Raw genomic sequence first — 20,357 nt, 5'->3', positions numbered from 1 at the left:
GAAGTTTGGGTCAAAAATCTTTTCCCAGCTCTCACTACAAGCTTTTCAGGGCAGGAGCTGTTTCTTACTTTGTATCTGTACACACCTAGCACAATGAGTTTGTTTTCTCAGCTGGGATCTCTGGGTGCTACCATAATTCAAGTAACAACAGAGTAAGGAATGTTCCTTGCTCCAAAGAGCTTACAGAGGACAGTCAATAATAATTATTACTGTTGGTACTGGCTAGATTAAACTGCTGCTACCAGATGATACCCTTGTATCATCATGGACATGGAACTGCTCTGTAATAATTGATAAATACTGCATGTTGATAAATACTGCATCCTACTGGGATGTTTTCTATATGAATTTGTTGGTTTAGTTTAATAGGAAGCTGAAAAGAAAAAGCAAGCAGGAAGGAAATAATGGGCTCAAGATCATCCACCCCTTGGTCAATGCTGTGTACAGACCGATGCCAAAAATATATAGATGCAAACATACAATCTATATTGACATGTCTCTCTGCAGGATATTATGGTACGTCATGCAGTTTGGGATACAAGAAAAGAAAGCACCCCTGCAGCACTTCAAAAAGATGTTTATAGTTAGAAAAAATTATGGAAGTAAATTTCTCCCAGCCTGACCACTCTCATCTCTCCAACATCATTCTCAGGAGAAATGCATCATTATTTTTGAGCTCCGCTGTATATGAAGTATCATTAACATTATTCAGTTGCTAACTTCAGATGTCTTCTTCTCTGGTCAGAGCAATCATTATAGGTTTATTCAAGAAGAGCTGTGACAGATGTCACAGTGTGTTACATTCACTGTATGCTAGATTTAGCCTCCAGTTATGTACTGCTTCAGTACTGTCTCTAAAAGCATCTTGCGAGTACCCTGCAGTAGAAACAAGTGACAAGGACTTCAGCTATATTTGTGACATTGCATGGACAAGTTTTTAGGATGGCGATTATGATGTGGTAAGCAGAGTGAAACAAAGAAGCAAAAGATACCTTGAACAAAGACTATTTCCTACCTTTTTCTTCAATGCGGCCTTTGGTTTCAGATGAGGTGGGGATTGTTAGTAAAGTGAGTTTGATTGTCCTGCCGTGCAAGGTCATTTTTGCCTAGTATAGCAAAACCTCAAGCCTCACTTAGGGTGACCTTAATTCCTATCTACAGTTTGAACAGTTGCAATAGAAGTTTCTATTAGTTATAAAAAGGATGAAAGGAGAGAAAGAAGTATGGAAAGATCAAGGTGACCTGAAGCCACATAGGGGCAGCCTCAGAGAGTCTTATTAGAGGTGGTCCTAGCTGCAAAATGTGGATCTGGACTCAAACCATGCCAAAATTCTGGGCTTTTCCAAACTGAGGGTTTGGCAGAACCAGTTTGTAAACATGGAGAGAAGCTGCAAGGGTTTTGTTCATCCAATTATAGCCATAGGGTCCAGTGTGATGTTCATACATGAATTTGAATACACCAGAGATTTGGGGGTGGGGGGGAAGGGGTTGGCATTCAAGGCAATCTACAATATGAATGGGCCAAAGGCTGCCATTGCAACTCACATGCACCTGTGTTGTTCCACATATGCCAGTGAGTTTGTATGAGGGGTAAAATGCTTCTGACTCCAGCAGTAGTTTTACTGGTTTGCTGGTGGACCAGATCTTTAGGTGGATGAGATGCTGCATATGTATGTTGCTCTGGTATATCTATAGGTCTGGAAATGAAAGTTGGCAGCAGTCACTCTGGCTTTCTGTTCTTGGTCCACCTTCTAGCAAATGCTCATGGAGAGGATATTAAATACAGTATATGCCTTATGAGTAAAATGCAAAAAAAAGCACAAAAAACCCAAGAGAGTTTACTGTTAAATGGTGTCATCAAAACTCTTACTTTCCTGGCCTACTGGAAAAGGAATGGTAGTGAGAAAGTGGAACAATGGAGCATAGATTAATATTAATAACTGCCAATATTCTGTTCTTTAGTTAATGCTTTTAAAACTCTCAGGCAGTATGTTCCAATTTCTCCTCTGTCTCTGATTCTAATTACCTAAAAATATTGAAATAAAAAACCTCTGTAAAGAGCCTTTCTTTTCCAAATAAAATGTGCGTTAGTATGCTTACCTTTAGGAATGACTCAGTCAGCCTATAATATATGAAAAATCTGGCCAAATGATCCACAAGATGCTTCCTTCTCCCAGACTAACTTCATTCTTCTGCAAAGCCACTTGTTCATTGATGCTTTCTAACGAACGCTGCTGTCATTTGTTCCTTAATTATGAGATCAGGAGAATTCCTTGGCTGAAAATTAAGAATCACTATGGCTTATTTTATCACTAAAAGATCACTTCAACAACTTCCTCCAGGAAATTGCAAAGGGAAGTCATTATCCGAGGGGGGCTGGGAAGGGAAAACCCAGCTAGATTGTACAAGTGAACCCCAGATGAAATGCATACTATGTCAGGAGGGGGTGGTGAGGGGTGTTTACTAGGTCATTTATTATGTTCTTCTTTTTTAAAGTTTCCTTTTCCACGATTACTTGTTGACCTTAATTGTTTCCATGCCCATGAGATAAGTCTTTGTACTTCCCACTGAGGCTTAGCAGAGAGGTCTGGGGATTGCTCCTGCTAATTACCTTGTATTCCTTCATTTCCCTTGAGTATCTGTGGCAAGCCTATTCCACATATGCTACCAAAATCCATTTTAATAGAAGGGGCCGCAACGCACAAGCTGACGACATATGTTTAGCTGCATTCAGTATTCACTGAAGCATGCCTATCACGTTACATAAAAGGAGAAGGTCAGTACAAAACAAACAGCTTTTTACAAGCTGTGTAGCTTAAGGATTCTGTATGTTTTGGAGAAAGGAAAATAAGCTTGTTGTTGAGCTCCGTTTTCTGTCTAGGGCGTGTGTTGCATAGATTAGAAATGTTCTTAAGCTCCCAGGACAACCTGTGTTAAAGCGCTCCTCTGGCACTGTACGTTCATGGTAGAAATAAAGTACTAGTGGGCCAGACCCTGGTGTTCTGAACTGTATGTTCATGGTAGAAATAAAGAACTAGTGGGCCAGCTGGGGTCAACTGGCATAGATCCATTGACTTGAATAGCTGAGATACCAGCTTCCACAGCTGAGGATCTGGCCCAGCTGTCCTTTAAAGAAAAATCAAACCACTTAGAATCTTTTCTATTTTAAAACAACAAACAGTCTTGAGATGAAGAGGTTTGTTTGTAGTCAGGGTAAAATAAAGAGTGGCTATCAATATTTGCTCTGTAGGTAGATATTTAATGTGCACTATGTAATGCAGAGCAACTAGGTCAGTGTAACCGTTAGAAAATTATAGTAGCATCAGGTAATTGTGTGTGTGTACACACGAGCATGCACACCCAAACAATACTTTGAAACCATCCAGAAACTAGGTGGTCTGGAGGAGATCTTCAAAGGCACAAAGGGCAGGTGGGCACCTGATTCCCACTGAAAGTCAGTGGGAGTTGGGCATACAACTCCTTTCTATGCATTTTAAAATTTACTTCCTCTGGTTCTTTAGAGATGCTGACTGCCCGTGGCTCTCAAACAAACCGGAGGTAAAGATGCTTATTGTTCCGCAGCATTGGGCCCATTTGTAGCAAGGTCTATAAATAGCCATGTGTCTATGTCTGAAATAACATCATTTCATTTATTGTGTGTAGTGTAGCTGTGTCGGTCCCAGGGTATTAGAGAGTCAAGGTAGGTGAGGTAGCATCTTTGATTGGACCAACTTCTGTTGGCTTGTCTCTCTCACCAGCAGAAGTTGGTTTAATAAAAAATAATACCGAAACCATGATCCATATCCCATTGTTGTTGTAATACAAACATACAACGATGCCCAAAAGCCTTGATCAGATTAAGGCCCCTTGTGCTAGATGCTGTATAAACATATACTAAGAGACAGTTCTTGCACCAAAGGTGTTTGCAATCTAAATAAAGACGATAGATGGATGTAACAAATGTTAGAGGGACTTGGGGAAAGATCATAAAGGTAACATTGATGAGGACATGTAGTTACGTGGTCTAGCTATGAGTATAATTCACATTTTAAATTTTGATTTTTGGAATACAGCTCAGGTGAGGAAATAGCTTGGATTTTGCGATGCAAACCTTGTTCACAAGAGCAAACATACCCACACAAATCCCAGGGGTTTAAATGGTGCAAGGGGTAATTTAGGGCAGATTTTCAAAGCACCCGAAAGCTCCCATTGAGAACAACGCTGAGCTCTTTAGAAAACCTGGAGCCATTTGTGGGTGCTGAGCCCTTTTGAAAATTGGAGTCAGGAATTGTTCAGTTTTAATGTCCTTTTCAATCTAAATATTTTACTAGGCTTAGGTGCTGAGCACTGCCTGCAATATGACAAGGGCCCTCAACTCTGCCTGAAGTTAATGGGAGGTGACAGGTCTCAGGGCTTCTTAAGATCATACTCTTGCAAACACTTTATTTAACAACACAAAAACACTGGAACAGTCACTGTATAAACAGGATTGTTCTATCTGAATGAGCCAAATTTTATTCCAAAGTTCCATCTAAGCATTTGAAATATGTAGCTTTGCGAGCTGTGGGTTTCGTGCAAAGATGCAATGGGCCTTGTGTGATCACTAAAGCTGATAATCTCAGGATCCTACAGAAAAATTGCCGTCACTGAAATGGATGCAAGACCTGGTTTTCCTCAGGGAATACAAAACCCTTCCAATGAGCCAATCTCTTGTTTGTGTGTGTGTGTTTGTTTTGTTTTAAATAACTGTTCAAAAACTGCTTTGCAGCCAGCTGACTAAAGTCATGCAAATGGTTTCAATATCCTTTTGGGGGAAAGTTTTTATAGACATAGTTCTTGGTATAGTCTAATAAATGTCCAGTGGCTGGCCATGGAGAGCAGAGTGAGCTTCAAATGCAGCCTTTATTATTGTGTTTAAATATAGAGCAATTTTCCCTCAAAAGGTTTTACTTTTCTCCACTGACTGGCACCTCCACTGATATAATTTGTCTCCCATACTCTTCCCTATATTAATGGTTTCCACAAAGACTGAAGTCACACTTGTTTTCCTGGTTAGGAAACCAATTGGAAACAAAAGCTAATGGATAGGATAATGTTGCTTGCTGTTTATATTCAGGAAGCAGGCACCATAGTTAAATCTAAGTAAACATATGAAACATGTCAGACAGCAAAACTCACCTGTTCTGAGAAGCATTCCAGCTACTGTCAATTTAATTACTATGAAGCGTATAGGGTGCAATCATGGTCCAGTAAGGGAAATCAGAGTTTCCCAGTGACTTCAATGGGACCAGGATTTTCCCCAGAGTATAAAATAACCCTATAAAATTTAAGGGTGAAACGAGCCCCTGTGCAGAGCCCTAGAGTGGGATTTAAGTTCTTCATGGGCCTTGTTCTAGCCCTCTGCACACAGGGGTAAATTTCACTCTAAATAAATACATTTTATTTAGATAAGCCCATACTGTCCTTGTTCCATCATATATTGTTTGGTATTATACTAACTAAAGGATTTAGACTAAAAGATTTTGTGTCAGGGACTTTGTTCTTTGGCGCATTCACACTTTGTCCAGCACGGTTAGGGTGCTGTCTGGTAATCCACACTGGATGAAAGGGTTGGAAGGTTCATGGGGTTCCCTTCCAACTCCCCCATTCAGCATTGACTGGGGAACAACATTCCCATGAAGGTGTAAAAGCCTTCACTGTGAGAGGATGGGACTTTTTAAGAAAACAGATATCAGTTGATCTTGCATGCCTCTATGATTTTACTGTGACTCTCTGCCAAGAAGCCTGAGGCACTGAAAAATGAACCACTAGTATTATAGTATCATGATGTTTCTGATTCCTCAGTGAGTCCCATATTTGTTTGCTTTACTTTGAAGTGTTTCATGTCACCAGTTAGTACACTTTTTCTGTATTTTCAGGAAAATAATCCAGCAGGGGAGATTTCCAGATGACAGTGGTAGAGAAAAGGGCCCAGACTATGCATTTTCCTTCTATTTCTACTCCGTGAACTATGTAAATTCTATTTTAGATGTTTAAAAGCACCTATCATTGTGGTATCTAAGCAAGTATTGAACAGAAAGCAAGTCAGTTTCTGGCTGTTTCCCTATAATTTTGAAACTGAAAATACTATGTAGCAGTCAGTAGTTAGGCACAGCACAAAGCAACTCAGTCATAAGTCCCTTCCTAGCAGTTTTCCATCTACTTTATTCTGTGTTTGTACAGTGCCTAGCACAAGGGAGTCCATGGCTGGAGCTCCTAGGTACTATGATAGGAAAAAAATGCTTGGAAAAAAAAAACATTCTCTGGTTAACCAGCAGATCCTGAAGTTGTATAATGCTCTCTGCACGTGCTGCAAACATCTATGGCTGCCAGTTGTATTCCTGAAGGATGCTGGATGTGTTCAACTACCTTCTCACATTCTGGCAGAGTGATCTTCTAAATTGTTGCTTAGACTCCACAAGCTAGATGATCTGGCCCTGTCTTTCCCCAGATTGAGCCCTAGCCGGCAGCCAGTCACCTACTGCTTGGTGAGGTCACTGCTGCCTGTACCACACTTCAAAAAATTCTTGTTCAAAGTTTGCTTTTCTGATTTTAACCCCCGCTGATTTATATCCTAAAGCAAATGTGTGACTATTTCAGTTGCTCGCCTAGGGAAAGCTGGCCCTCTAGTCTTTGCTACCTGGCAGGCTTTCTAGTTACCCTCCATTCCCTGAGGGGAAAACAATACAGTATCATCTATCCTTCCCCTACTTAATTTGTTTAAGAAAACCAAAAGTGACTGCTGCAGTTAATTAAAAGGTACTGTCTGATGTTTTCAAAAGAATGCTACCCTTGCTTTCTTGCCAGAGGCAGGTAAAATGAATGTGACTGACAGCCTGGTTGCTGCTTGTGAGTTTAGAGCGAAGATTTAGTCTCCGCTCATATAAGTTGCCACAGGCAGCCCTGCAGGTACAATGTGGCACGAAGAATGAAATGACCTGGAGGAAACCGGTAAAGTCATCGGAGCGTGGATTTTTTTTTTAATTAAATCTAACCAAATTTTTTTCAGAACTCAAACCCTGTTGGGTTCACTTCCAGTTAGAAGAAAAATTTGTGGATGGCTTCTTGCTGTAACCACTAATTTGCCAATCCCTCATAACAACAAAGTCCAACAAGGGAGATCATTCCCGGATCCATCATTCTGTTATGTAAAATGCTGGCAATAGACTAGATAGACTAAGAAGAACATCTGATTTTCTTACCCATGTGCTTAGGTATTTAAACCCTGCAGTGATTTCCACCACTGACGGAGTCGTATTACATAATTCTTCAACCCAGACCAAACCTGTATTTTCTTTTCTCTGTTTTTTCTTATGGCACTGTAAATGGTTTTCGTGTGCTACAAAAGTCATGGTGATACAGCTTATAAAAACAGGTTGCTATCTTTATTCTCCAACTAGTCCGTCTGTATCAGAACAATCTTAACCCATCCTAATGTGAAACCCTAGTGGCTGAATGTTGCACTATCACTTGTGATGTAAAATGCTTATTTCTTTGTAACTTGTTTATTCTGTTAACAAATGAATCACGAAGCATCTTACTACATTGATCTGATCAACAGAAATGCTATATTTCAATATTTTAAAACTCACCTTCTGGTCCTGCAAACTAGAGGTGGTGGGGAAAAATATTTAAAAATATTTAATTTAAACATTCAGAATTTTAAAATGTCAAAAAGTGAAACCTTTGCACCCAGCTCTATGGCTGATTAAACAATGGGGGAAATCTTATGAAGGCTTTGTCAAATGTGTCAATCTTCTTTTTTTTTTCCCCAAAGTTTTGAAACATTGCAACCAGCTCCTAATGCAAAAGTGTGTAATAGAGCTAGTTAAAAATTGTGACATTTTCAAGAAAAAAGTGCATCTAATATCTCAAGTGTTAACATTTTTCAAGCCATTCTATTGAAGTCTTCAATAGAAAACAAACCCACAGCTTCAATTAGCAGTAGGAAAATGATGGTGGTGCTGAAATATTTTTTTTTTTTAAAACATTGACGATTTTTGTTTTCCAGTGATACCCTCTACCTCATAGTTGAGCATCTTTCGGGGGGAGAAAGGTGAGACAGGTGATGTGAAGTTTATTTTAATGGCAATTAGATCTGGTGGAACAATTAACAAAAAATAACATGGTTAATATTGTTATCAATAAAAATGCCCTGAGTTCAATTTGCTGTTACATGTGGATCAGAGTCTCCATAATCTACAGGTATGTGGTTAGCAACTATCCATAAAAATTTCAGAATTTATTTATTTATCCAACATTTTTGTTCGGAAATTTCATTATTCATTAGGCCCCTGTTTAAAAAGTTTGCCATCCAGTCCAAAAGCACCAACTATGCTACCTAATTGAGGTGATCCCTCACAGAACACAAATTATGAATACCAATATACATACTGAATACAAATAAATAAGGATATTTGCAGAAATCAGCATTGTTTTCCAAACTGTTCACTAATCACTAATGAAGGGGATAAATTCATAATACTACTTGTTCAAAACAAATAGAGACACAGAATAAGTTTGTCATATCCAGAGACCAAATGGGAAGTTAAATTCAATAACCAAATGGGATTAAGGGATCTAGGGGCTAAAGAAAGAGATTCATGCATCTGTATTAGAAAAATCAGTGTCCAGACTTTTCAGAGCATGGGAAGAGGAGGCTACAGGGACAAATCCTCTATTGAAATCAATGAAGCTGCACCAGTTTGCACCGGCCGAGGAACTGCCCTATGGTATATTACCAGTGTTATGAGCACAGGCCATTATCTGCATATATAGAACTGCAACTCCTTGCAGTCCACCTGCGTAAGAAGCAATGAAATTTCTTTGCAATAAATAGTCTTGACTGGACAATAGTATTGTACCTGTGCAGCTGTGAATAATTTTATGCTGTGCTGAATGAATTGTAGCAGATGCATGGCAAGTGGATCAGCCCCTTCTTCCTTTCTTCTGAGTTTATCATCTGTGATACTAAGGTGAGCATTTATTAAATCATATTTGTGTGTGCATAGCTAGACTGGAGAGGCCAAAATCTCTGCTCATGGATTATCACCTTTATCACTGATTTCTTCAATAAATGTAAAAATGTGGAAAACTTGTGGCCCAATTCAGTCTGCCATCCCTGCAGTATATCTTTTTGAGCCCGATCATATTTTGCAGCAGGAGTAGCAAAATAGTCTTTCTTAAGAGCAAATGTCAGTCAGATGATCTTTCACCCTTTCTGGATCACTGTAAGCAACAAATGCCTGTTCTGGTAACTGTGTTGAATCCAGGTGGCCATGGTTGGGCATCTAACAAATAGGCTTGGTATCAGTCTGAGGCCTTCTGAGTATGCCACATTAGTATTGAACCTCAGAATGATTGCCCCCCATTGGCAAGGGGAGAAAATTGTGAGTAAAAGAGCAGTTTGGAATCCAGAAATACCCCATCTTTAAATGGAATTTGTTAATGTCTTCTTTTTCCAAGCTTAAAGGACAGACATTCTGCCCACCGGGCACATTGCAAATTTTTGTCCATCATTCCAAATATTCTTGCTTTTCTCCTGTGGGTAAATGATGACTTGTAATACCAAATTTAGAGATGGTGTCAGTTGTACCCTAGAACAGAATAATGCAGGGGTCAATTATGCTTTAGGAGAACACCAAAATCAGCAAATGTACTGCTTCCTTATTCCCATAACTTCTTTCACCAACGTTATAATCTTCAGCCACCTGATAGTGACTTTGTTATATTTGGGTGTATCAAACCGATGAGATTGTAGGATGGTGCTAGGGAACCTGCCTCCCTCAGTAATTGGAGCAGGTAGATGAAGACAGATGTGCACAGCCATTTCCTGCAAATTAATGGGTTTCAGTTCACAGGGAGCCAAAGGTTAAAAAGTAAGGCTATCAGTAAAGAGATTTACTATAGATCATCTCAGGTCCTCATCCTGGAGTCTCTACTGTAAATGGTCGGTTAGCAGTGATGGGGGTCTTGGTCTGTTACTAAAAGTTGTGCAGCTCAGCAACCATGAACGCAGCCTGCCACTTCGGAAATGAACCTTTCCTCTTCCTTTCAACAGGAAGCAATGATGCTACAAGGGAAATATAAAGTTCAGGTGGCCCTGCTCTCTTTCTTTCTTGGTCACCCTCATGATTTCTAATGCTAGTGAACAAGCTTCTTTTTCCAATAGATTATTTGTTTGTGAGGAGACACTGGTGAAAATTGTGTTGAGAGGACAATAGCAGCAAGGACAGTGTGGGAGAATTACACAATCACTAATAGGTTTCAGAATAACAGCCATGTTAGTCTGTATTCGCAAAAAGAAAAGGAGTACTTGTGGCACCTTAGAGACTAACCAATTTATTTGAGCATAAGCTTTCGTAAGCTACAGCTCACTTCATCAGATGCATACTTGAATGGTGATCAGAAATGCATGATTGGCCAAGCTGCATTGGTTCGATATTGGGCAGTTCCTATACTCAGAGTAACCAAAACAGGCAGGTTAGTTAGGTGATTAAAATTAATCCTTTTTCTCTTCCTACAGTTTCTTCTGCTCTTACTAACATTTTCAGTGAAGAACAATATTCCTCCTTTTCCATATTTTTTGACTGGTTCATGTTGTTAGAATTCGAACCAATGCAGCTTGGCCAATCATGCATTTCTGATCACCATTCAAGTATGCATCCGATGAAGTGAGCTGTAGCTCACGAAAGCTTATGCTCAAATAAATTGGTTAGTCTCTAAGGAGCCACAAGTACTCCTTTTCTTTTTACAATCACTAACAGGTCACTGATCAGGAGATGTATAGTAGGTAAAAATGACACCCTCAGTGTCTGTTGATCTTGACTGAAGGTTGATTGGTCTGGTAAAGTGAAATAACCTCCTGTATCAGTTTCACTTGGAATTGTAAATCACAGGGAGGGGGAAGAAATAACCTATTAAATAATCTATCCACTTAATAATGTGGACTGTGATCCCCTGATAAAGATATATCAGGTATTAAACTGATAACAGATGCTAAACTTCACTTCAGCCAACTGGCCAAGAAAGCCTGAAGTATTTAAACACCTGCCATTTGAATGGCCTGTTTAAAAAAATGAGAAATCTTTTTCTTGGTTTGTAGGCTCCTCTCCCTTCCCCCCCACACTCCCATTTCCAGAGTGCATTGCTGTGAGTCTAATGCCATTTGGATTGTTTGTACCTTGTCAAACCTGTTAAACCAATGTCTGTGTTTTTGTTCTTGTTAGGAAAATTGCTGCCCTCTTCTGGTTTAAAAAATACCCAAACATTTAAATACATCTTAAGGAGAATGTCAGTTTCAACATGAGGATACAACTCAATATGAAACTAATTACATCTAAACAATAGTTTGGCTTAAGACCCAGCCAGAAATGAGGGCAAGCGGTCCTTCCTAGGACAATAGGGTTGGATCCAAATAGTGTTTTAGAGACATCCTGATCAAGGATGTATTTAATGAGATTCATCCAATTTCTTTCTGAAAACAATAACTTTAGCTGTTGGTTGCATAACCCATGATATCCAGCTGAGGCCCCCCAAGTACAGAGTGTTCCACAAAAAGGAATTACAAAAGCCTTTCAGCTTGACTTAAAGATAATTAAAACAAGATCTGGAAAAATCACCAATATGTTGAGACGCATTTTAAGGGGTCAGGGAATGGAGGGGGTTAGGTAAAACTCTTCAGGGCAGAATTAAAATATGTTGCTGGACTATTTCCTTACCTGATTTCAGAGATAGGGCCAATCCTGCAAGGTACTGAGATTCTCTGTCGAGGCATTGAGCATTCTCAAATTCAACTGATTTTAATGGGAGTTGAGAGTGTTCAACACCTTGCAAGATTAAGCCTCAGAAGTATGATGAAATAAATATCTATGTATTATCTACATGGACACTAGGCCAATAGGAAACACTAGCTGAGATTGCTTCAGGTTTAAACTGCTTCATGGCTCTCATTCTGCATAAAATTGAGAGAGTTTCTTAACAGCTGGAGATGGGGCTCAGAGCTGCTGAAACTCACCTGCAACATTTGTGGGTGGGAAGCAGGGAATAGTTTGGCAGAAGGCACTTCAGGGGAGCTTTCATTTATTGCTTTGGAAGCATTTCAAGCAAGAGAAAAACCTTCTACTGAGCTTCAAGCAGCAAAGAGAAAAGCACTGTGCCACTTTCTGAAAAGTTACCACCAGAGGGCCAGAAACCTACTGTATAACCCTTTACCCACGTGAGTAGTCCCATTAACTTCTGTGTGATTAGTCCCTTAATGGACCTTATTGATGCTGATATTAGAAAACAAGTCCCTGATGTGCAGCCACATCTTTAAATTGACTTTCCTCCCCTACCACTTGAGAGCAGAATGATTTAAGAAATTCTTTGCAGATCCAGCTATTGTTTCCTATTCAGATAGCAGACAGTAGCAATTCTATATAATTGATGATTTGGGTACTAAATAGAACCTTAATACAAACAGAAACTACAGCTCACAAGGCAGATATGAAGACAAATGGTAGGTGTATCTCTTAGACATTTATTTAGTCATGTTAGGGATTCGTTTACCTTTTGTTCATAACTTCCACTGATATTGGTAGAAAGAAAAGGAGTACTTGTGGCACCTTAGAGACTAACGAATTTATTTGAGCATGAGCTTTCGTGAGCTACAGCTCACTTCATCAGATGCATACCGTGGAAACTGCAGCAGACTCTATATATACACAGAGAATATGAAACAATACCTCCTCGTGACTGCTGTACTAATATAAACATTATTCTCTCATTTAAAATGCTTAACTTTCCTATATTGCTGTGGTGGGACAATTGTTAAGGTTTCATTATAGGCTTCCAGGGGATGGGGAGTGGGGATTCCTCATCCTTGGAGGTTTTTAAAGCACAGGTTGGACAAACACCTGTCAGGAATGGTCTAGGTTTACTTGGTCCTGCTTCAGCATACTTGATGACTTCTTGAGGTCCCTTCTAGCCCTACACTTCTGTGATTATCAGTGCACTTCAACTATAAAATGCCATTTATCAGATCCTGCTTTCATTTCTCACATTAATAGGATATGACAATTAGGTATACGTGACCTGATCCTGCCAGGTTTTGAACACCTTGAAATTCTGTTAGTCTCTAGCATCCTGCTAGTTTTACATTCCCCTATAGTAGCCTCCATTAGTAAACAAGTGGTTTAATTAATAAATAAATACAAATGAAGCACCATACTTTAAAATAAACCTGCCATAGTGTGGTTAGGGTGGATGCATGTGTATAAATATATCTGCAATATTATTCTCAGTAATAGAATCATAGAATATCAGGGTTGGAAGGGACCTCAGGAGGTCATCTAGTCCAACCCCCTGCTCAAAGCAGGACCAATCCCCAATTTTTTGCCCCAGATCCCTAAATGGCCCCCTCAAGGATTGAACTCACACCCCTGAGTTTAGCAGGCCAATGCTCAAACCATTGAGCTATCCCTCCCCCCAATAGAAGTTAGACACTTGAATACAAATTTTGCAACATGCATGCATCTATTGACTATACCTGATTTAGTTGCAACCCACCCCAGTAAAGCCGTTCGAAATTTTTAAATCAAATTTGAAAAATGTTTGTTGAAATTTCTCTCGTTTTTTGACCAACTGTAGACCTAGTTCAATTCTTTTGAATTACTTTGCAAAACATTTGTTTCCCTGTCCAGCTCTGTCTTCCATGTCTGAGTATAAGTTACTCATGCACATCTAGGCATGTGGAAACACAGTCCTCAGTGCACGCATCATGGATTTGCATGGGTAGCTGGATACCCACAGAAGGGGACTTCGATACAAATGAAAATTTGAGCCCTGTTTCTTTCCAAAAATTGGTTTTGAAGAACTAAAGTTAACACTGGGGAAAAGGGCAAAGAAACAGTTATTGTATTATTGCTCTGGATTTCTGTTAGGGGAGGCAGGGCTAGCAGGTAGATGAACAGACTTAATGAACTGTATAGCAACTGGGTAGTATCCATTTAAATTGTTTGAGCCATCTAGTGATGCTCACCATGTTCTATGTTTTGGAAGCTGCCAGAAACTAGCCAGCCAGAGCACCACAGCTGGACCTTGTATGTCGGTGTGTATGTACTAAACACAGTTATTTGTGACCTAATTGTGTGCATATGATTTCCCCACCTTGATTTTGTTGCGTAAGAGCAAAAGACATGACACTTACAATACCTAGATATGAATAAGCCCATATGAAAGGTAACTTCCTAGTAAGGGGAGCAATCATTCTGGTGATTAAAGCAAGTTATTCAGGGTAAGAAAACCAGGGATTGATTTTTGATTCTTTGCTGACTTGCTATGTAACCTTGAAGGAGTTGATTACCCACCCTGTGTCTCAATTCACACATCTGTATAAAGGGGGTAGCTCTTTATAGCTGTGTCTACCATTGGGGCTCGGGGTGTGATTCCCAGCTTGCATAGCATACTCACACTGGCTCTCACTGAACACCAAAAATAGCCGTGTAGCTGCAGTAGCATGGGCAGCAGTGCAGGTCAGCTGACCTGTGTACAAACCTGCCTGGATGCTCTGGGTACGTACTCAGGGCGACTAGCCAGTGTCACTGCGTGAGCCACCGTGGCTACACTATGTGGTATTTTAGCGTGCGAGCTCAGTGAGAGCTAGTGTGAGTAGGTCTGTGCGAGCTGGGAGTATCCTAGCTCCTAGCTCCAAGTGTAAACATAGCCCCAGTTTGTAAAGCACTTTGCCACTTCTACTTTAAATGTGTTGTATTCATGCAGAGTCAGGGTTGTGGTGTTTGTGATTATGCCATTATATGGCCATTCTAGTGCTGAGATTTTTTTTAACTTGAGCTTGTGTAATGAAGAGCTGCTCTTTTGGCCTCTTCTCCTGTATTAGCTGGATTTCTAAGGCAACTTAGCAGTCAATGTAGAGAAAAGAGAGATCCATTTGCTGCTCTAGAATTCTTCTGAGTGACTTCAACTCACAGTGCTTGTGGGGCTCCATTTTTGTATTGGGTTGAAGTGAATAATAGTGGATGTTCCCTGTGAAATTCCTCCAAATATACTAAAACACAATTGTAACCTACCCCAATTTCTTCCATGGGTTCTGTATTGAAGTAGTAGAATGGTGTCCTGATTAGTGGTGGGAGATACTGTAAAGCTTTGGACTTGGCTGGGTGCCCAGAAGTTTGGCTCCTTATCCAAACTATTGAGACCTGCAGAATTGGCCTCCCAGTCTTGTAAAAGCAGGCCGTCTGCTGAGATTTCTCACACCTGCTTCAGGTCAGCTAAGTGGCTCCCTGGCAGCAACTTTTATTGCGGGGGGTTTTTTGCTTCCAGTCCCAGGATATATTTGCAATTTAAAAATGATTGAGATAGAGATCTGAGCTGTAGTGTTTGGATTGGAACTTCACCAAAGCTTGTGGGTACTTGGATCTGGTATTGTGCAGGATTCAGGAGTTGAATTAAGTGTGTGTGTGTGGGGGGGGGGGGGTTAGAATCAGAATTTTGGATCAAGAGTGAGACCGGCTTTTATTTTGTGAAGTGGCTAACCCATCACTTACAACAATCCCAACCTGGATATTTATGTTTCATCCACGCTTGTTAATCAGTCGCCTAAATTATTTATAGGAAAAGCAACAATGTGGCTCTTCATGCTGCCAGATGCTGCTGCGGTGATCTCAAGCATAAGCTGTAGATTTTTATCTTTTAAATTGAGCTGTCCCTTGGGCACAGCCGCTGCCCCTGTCCACTGCTATCCTTGTCACCAAGCTGTCCTCCACGCTTGGTGCTGCCCTGCCGCAAGGCTTGAACCATAAGGCTGCGTTTGCTGCATGAGGAGTATTACAATGGACAAGGCTAGAGATCAAGATTTGGGGTCCTGGGGATATCTTGGTTTAAAGGTAATGGGACTGTGACTGTACTTGGGAAGGGCAAGAGACCAGAACTGGAATAAGCTGGGGCTCAGAACAGTCGTATGCTTTTGTTTTTGTGTGTGTGTTCCATAGGATTAAAGATATTCACCTTCAGTTATTCCCAGCATCAGGGAGAAGTGAAGATGCACTGCAAAATAAGAACAACTTTCAGAATTCTTTCCCTGACTCCTTTACCACCCTTCTCTCTGGCTTCCCCCGGTTCCAGCTCCCAGGGGCTAGGCTTCTTACATGTTCAAGCAAGTTGGAGCACATCACACTCATCGTCTCTCTAATTTTAAGGTGCTGCAGTATCCTGGGATACTATCACACATTCCCAGTCGTATCAGGATCCAGTTGAAAATGGTCCTGTGTAGGTTTTTAAACCCTTTACGGACTTGCTCCATCCAACCTCGAGCCAAGTTCATCTCGTGTGTAACTCCACTGAAGTTGGATTACTCCACTGAAGCCAATAGACTTGAGTTAGCCACCTTGCTGTAAATTCCTTGTGGATACAAGGCACTGTAATTTGCAGCTCAGTGTAACTAGTCAAGGTAAATCCATATGGTTGACCTGGACCAGCTATACAAAGGTAAAAAAATTTCCTGTCTCGGTTAGGATTTTACAACGAGAGATCTAACTCAAATGAGCTCTCTCTGTAAGAACACTCTTTTTGGCAGTGAAGATATAGCTTTTGTTAGAGCAGTGATGAACCTAGCAGGTGCTCAGATCAGGATCTGGATTAGGTTTAAGGTAAGGTTTGGCTTTGAGGTGGAATCAGGGCTAAGATTTAGGGTATGTCTACACTACGAAATTAGGTCGAATTTATAGAAGTCGGTTTTGTAGAAAGCGGTTTTATACAGTTGATTGTGCGTGTCCCCACACAAGTGCTCTAAGTGCATGTAGTCGGCAGAGTGTGTCCACAGTACCGAGGCAACCGTCGACTTCTGGAGCGTTGCACTGTGGGTGGCTATCCCACAGTTCCCGCAGTCTCCGCTGCCCATCTGAATTCTGGGTAGAAATCCCAGTGCCTGATGGGGCTAAAATATTGTTGCGGGTGGTTCTGGGTACATCTCATCAGGCCCCCATTCCTTCCCTCCCTCCATGAAAGCAAGGGCAGACAATCGTTTTGCGCCTTTTTTCTTGAGTTACCTGTGCAGACGCCATACCACGGCAAGCATGGAGCCCGCTCAGCAAACCGTCACCATATATCTCCTGGGTGCTGGCAGACGTGGTACTGCATTGCTACACAGCAGCAGTTAATTGCCTTTTGGCAGCAGACAGTGCAGTATGACTGGTAGCCGTCATCGACGTAGTCCTGGGTGCTTTTTTAATTGGGCGCCTGGGCAAACATGGGAGTGACTCAGCCAGGTCATTTCACTTTTAAGTTTTGTCTCGTGGCGATTCAGTCCTACCGGCAGTGCACTGTCTTTTAACCTCCAGCCAGCAGAAGATGATGGCTAGTGGTCATACTGCACCGTCTTCCGCCGAGCACCCAGGAGATGACGACGGCTAGCGGTCGTACTGCACAGTCTGCTGCCAGCAAGATGTATAAAGATAGATGCAGTGGCTCAAAACAAGAAATAGACCAGATTTGTTTTGTATTCATTTTCTCCTCCTTCCCTCTGTGAAATCAACGGCCTGCCAAACCCAGTTTTGAGTTCTATCCTTGAGGTGTTGAGTTCTATCCTTGAGGGGCCATTCAGTTTCTCACAAAGCCACCCCCTTTGTTGATTTTAATTCCCTGTAAGCCAACCCTGTAAGCCATGTTGTCAGTTGCCCCTCCCTCCATCGGGGCAATGGCAGACAATCGTTCCGCACCTTTTTTCTGTGCAGACACCATACCATGGCAAGCATGGAGCCCGCTCAGATCACTTTGGCAATTAGGAGCATATTAAACACCACGCACATTATCCAGCAGTATATGCAGCACCGGAACCAAATCAAAGCGATACCGGGCGAATAGGCGATGTCAGCACGGTAACATGAGTGATGAGGACATGGACACAGACTTCTCTCAAAGCAGGGGCCCTGGCAATGTGGGCATCATGGTGCTAATGGGGCGGTGGAACGCCGATTCTGGGCTCGGGAAACAAGCACAGACTGGTGGGACTGCATAGTGTTGCAGGTCTGGGACGATTCCCAGTGGTTGCGAAACTTTCACATGTGTAAGGGCCCTTTTATGGAACTTTGTGACTTGCTTTCCCCTGCCCGAGAAGCAAGAATACCAAGATGAGAACAGCCCTCACAGTTGAGAAGCGAGTGGCAATAGCCCTGTGGAAGCTTGCAACGCCAGACAGCTACCGGTCAGTCGGGAATCAATTTGGAGTGGGCAAATCTACTGTGGGAGCTGCTGTGATGCAAGTAGCCCATGCAATCAAAGATCTGCTGATATCAAGGGTAGTGACCCTGGGAAATGTGCAGGTCATAGTGGATGGCTTTGCTACAATGGGATTCCCTAACTGTGGTGGGGCCATAGACGGAACCCATATCCCTATCTTGGCACCGGAGCACCAAGCCGGCGAGTACATAAACCGCACGGGGTACTTTTCAATAGTGCTGCAAGCACTGGTGGATCACAAGGGACTTTTCACCAACATCAACGTGGGATGGACGGGAAAGGTACATGATGCTCGCATCTTCAGGAACTCTGGTCTGTTTCAAAAGCTGCAAGAAGGGACTTTATTCCCAGACCAGAAAATAACGGTTGGGGATGTTGAAATGCCTATATGTATCCTTGGGGACCCAGCCTACCCCTTAATGCCATGGCTCATGAAGCCGTACACAGGCAGCCTGGACAGTAGTCAGGAGCTGTTCAACTACAGGCTGAGCAAGTGCAGAAAGGTGGTAGAATGTGCATTTGGACGTTTAAAAGTGCTCTGGCGCAGTTTACTGACTCGGTTAGACCTCAGCGAAACCAATATTCCCACTGTTATTACTGCTTGCTGTGCGTTCCACAATATCTGTGAGAGTAAGGGGGAGACGTTTATGGCGGGGTGGGAGGTTGAGGCAAATCGCCTGGCTGCTGGTTTTGCACAGCCAGGCACCAGGGCTGTTAGAAGAGCACAGGAGGGCGTGGTGCGCATCAGAGAAGCTTTGAAAACCAGTTTCATGACTAGCCAGGCTACGGTGTGAAAGTTCGGTTTGTTTCTCCATGATGAAACCCACCGCCCCTTGGTTCACTCTGCTTCCCTGTAAGCTAACCACCCTCCCCTCCTCCCTTCGATCACCGCTTGCAGAGGCAATAAAGTCATTGTTGCTTTACATTCATGCATTCTTTATTCATTCATCACACAAATAGGGGGATAACTACCAAGGTAGCCCAGGAGGGGTGGTGGAGGAGAGAAGCACCAGGAGGGGTGGTGGAGGAGGGAAGGACAAGGCCACACAGCACTTTAAAACTTATTGAATGCCAGCCTTCTGTTGCTTGGGCAATCCTCTGGGGTGGAGTGGCCGGGTGGCTGGAGGCCCCCGCACCGCGTTCTTGGGAGTCTGGGTGAGGAGGCTATGGAATCTGGGGAGGAGGGCGGTTGGTTACACAGGGGCTGTAGCGGCGGTCTGTGCTCCTGCTGCCTTTCCTGCAGCTCAACCATACGCTGGAGCATATCGGTTTGATCCTCCAGCAGCCTCAGCATTGAATCCTGCCTCCTCTCATCACGCTGCCACCACATTTGAGCTTCAGCCCTCTCTTCAGCCCGCCACTTACTCTCTTCAGCCCGCCACCTCTCCTCCCGGTCATATTGTGCTTTCCTGCACTCTGACATTGTCTGCCTCCACGCAGTCGTCTGTGCTATGTCAGTGTGGGAGGACACCATGAGCTCAGAGAACATTCCATCATGAGTGCGTTTTTTTCGCCTTCTAATTTTCACTAGCGTCTGGGAAGGAGAAGATCCTGTGATCATTGAAACACATGCAGCTGGTGGAGAAAAAAAAAGAGGCAGTGGTATTTAAAAAGACACATTTTCTAGAACAATGAGTACCCTCTTTCATGGTAAACCTTGCTGTTAACATTACATACAAAGCACATGTGCTTTCGTTCCAAGGTCGCATTTTGCCTCCCCCCACCACGTGGCTAGCCCCCCCCCCCCCCCCGGCTCACAGCGGGGAACATTTCTGTTCAGCCACAGGCAAACAGCCCAGAAGGAACGGGCACCTCTGCATGTCCCCTTAAGAAAAGCACCCTATTTCAACCAGGTGACCATGAATGATATCACTCTCCTGAGGATAACACAGAGAGATAAAGAACGGATGTTGTTTGAACGCCAGCAAACATACACTGCAATTCTTTGTTCTACAATAATTCCCGAGTATGTGCTACTGGCCTGGTGTGGTAAAGTGTCCTACCATGGTGAGTGGAATAAGGCTGCCCTCTCCAGAAACCTTTTGCAAAGGCTTTGGGAGTACATCCGGGAGAGCTGCAAATGC

Source organism: Eretmochelys imbricata, chromosome 13, assembly GCF_965152235.1.
Source record: "Eretmochelys imbricata isolate rEreImb1 chromosome 13, rEreImb1.hap1, whole genome shotgun sequence".
Taxonomy (NCBI): Eukaryota; Metazoa; Chordata; order Testudines; family Cheloniidae; genus Eretmochelys; species Eretmochelys imbricata.
This window is presented reverse-complemented; position numbering follows the sequence as displayed.